The 2,643-nt window shown below is 38.0% G+C and overlaps 1 pseudogene; it reads left to right on the top strand.

Annotated features, from left to right (window-relative positions):
- Window positions 1–1,345: 1,345 nt before the first annotated feature.
- On the top strand, window positions 1,346–1,443 carry LOC127196016 (uncharacterized; annotated as a pseudogene).
- Window positions 1,444–2,643: the final 1,200 nt, after the last annotated feature.

The raw sequence follows: 2,643 nt of genomic DNA, 5'->3' as shown, positions 1-2,643 counted from the left end.
ACCTATGACAATGATGTAATCTTAGGCCTACAGGAACTAAAAAAAAGAATTAATGGAAAAAAGGGAAAACAATTTAAAAATTGACAGAAATCAGCCCTGTTTCATATTGAAACATATGATGTATTAGTTATAGTTGGTCAGTTCTTTAGTAGGACAGAGGCCATGCATGCTAACACATATATGAAATCAATGATGTAACATGGGAATCACCTCCCTCAAGAATGCTGGCTATCTTCTCTCATAGTCAACACATTACTCAAAGTCCTAAATAACATTAGACAAAAGAAAAAGAAATAAATTGCATCAAATTACAATGGAAGAATGCAAACAACACTGAAACATGCAAGGGTAAATTCAGATGAGGAATAAAACCTGGAACACTTTGCTGAAAGATTAGACATCCTAAACCCAGTGCTCTTGGATCAGAAGTGGGGACAATTATAAGATGACAACATCACGTAAAGGGATCCATGAATTCATTGCATCCCATCAAAATTCTTATTGTATTTTTCCCTCTCAACTATAAATACTCCCTCCCACAATTTAAATAAATGCAAAAGAACCAACCAACCAACCAACCAACCAACCAACCACAAAAACCTTCAAATGACCAAAAATAGTCTGGCAAAATAAGCCAGTTGGAGGAAACACATTTACCAGTTCTAAAATGCATTAAAAATACTCTATTAGCAGTGTGGTACTGGCATAAAGGCAAACATCTAAACTAATAGAGAGGAAAATCCCCAGTTAACCTAGAACTACTGTCAATGCATCTTAAGTCCAGTTTCACCATTCAAAAAGAAAAAAACATATTCTTCTTAATAAATAGTTTTGGAGAATTTGAGTATCCACATACAAAAGAAAGATTTCTTAGCCCTGCCTACAAAATGTGTAGGTATAAAGATAGAGCAGAGATTGAGGGAATGTCCCACCAATACCTGGCCCAACCTGAAACCCACACCAAGAGAAAGAGGCAACTCTTGACACTGTTAATGATACTCTGCTAGTTTGCAGACAGGAGCCTAGCATAGCTGTCCTTTGAGTGGCTCGATCCAGGAGCCGATGGAAACAAATGCTGAGACTCACACCCAAACATTGGGCAGAGAGCAGGGAGTATTGTGGAAGGGTGCAGAGAAGAATAGAAGGATGTAGAGTGGTCAAAAACTTCACAAGAAGAACAACAGAGCCAACAAAGCTGTGTGGGGCTTGTGGACCATGCACGGCCTAGACCTAGGCCCCGTACACAGATGTAGCCAATGGGCAGCTTAGGATTCATGTGGATCCACTAGAAAGAGGAGAGTGGGCTGTCTATGATATGGACTCTGTTGTCGGCTTTTTCTTTTTTTTGCTTCAGCAGCACATATACTAAAATTGGAACGATACAGAGAAGATTAGCATGGCCTCTGCGCAGGGATGACATGCATAAAAATTCTCAACATTAAGCAATGTAAACCCAGCATGGTGCATGAAAGAAATATTTTAAGTCATCTGATAGTGATTCAATTTAAAAATACATAAATGATTCATTTAAATGTAACTAAGGAAAACAAACAAACAAACAACCCTGGACAAATTACTAATATTTTTAATAAGACATTTTCCCCAACATGACATGCAAATGGGCAACAGACCAAGAAAAATAAGATTTGACAGCAATGAAAAGAAATTTCACATCTAATGGAGAACTATAACTAACTAGAAAAGCAAATGGATCTGTGTTGGAGAATGTGAGAAGCAACGTAGACACCATGAGTAATGAGGGTGGGATTGTAGAACGGTACTGTCATTGATCTGTGACATGTAGGCCTCCAGGGAACATTTCGGATCCACATACTGTGAAAGTAGCACCTCAAAAGACTGGAGACATGGCGCACGGGTTAAGAGCACTGTCTTCTCACCCACAGGACCAGCATTTGATTCCTGGCACACACATGGTGGCCCACAACCATCTTTAATTCCACTTCCAGAGGACCAGATGCCATCGTCTGAACTTTCTGGCACCAAATACTCAAGCAATGCAGAGATACACATGCAGACCAAACTCCCAAATGTGTTAAACTGTTTTTTAAAAGCAAGGCCACAAAAATATTTGTCCATTAATATCCATTACTGTATTAACCATTTAATCAAAATGTTGAAACAACCTAAATGTCTTCTGACAGAGGAATGGGTATCCAAAATATACTACGTATGCTACACATATTAAAATAGAGTATTAGTCAGTTTTCAAAAGAATAAAATTCCTTGCACACACACCATAGCATGGATCAATCTTTAAAATATAATTTTATGCTAAATACACCAGACCGAAGGGGAACTTACACAATGCCTTGAATTATGGAAGATATGGATGAAGAATTTAGCACCGATAGAAAGGATGGCTGCTACCTGGGTGGTAGGTGGAAGATGAGAGGGGTAATATTTAATGTGTGTAGAGCTTCCCTTTGAAATGGTAAGCCTGCGCTAAAATGTAAAACGGTGATACATGCATAAGATAGAAATTTTTCTGGTATCTTATAACTGTTCACTTAAAACTGGTTAAAAAAAAAAAAAAAAAAAAAAAAAAAAAAAAACAAAGCAGGAAAGAGGCCACAGTCAGTAAAGTGCTTGCTACCCAAGATGAGGGTCTGAATTCCATCCACA

The sequence above is a fragment of the Acomys russatus genome, chromosome 11, assembly GCF_903995435.1.
Source record: "Acomys russatus chromosome 11, mAcoRus1.1, whole genome shotgun sequence".
Classification (NCBI taxonomy): domain Eukaryota; kingdom Metazoa; phylum Chordata; class Mammalia; order Rodentia; family Muridae; genus Acomys; species Acomys russatus.
The sequence above is the reverse complement of the archived record's forward strand: the minus strand, read 5'-3'. Positions and strand labels throughout refer to the sequence as shown.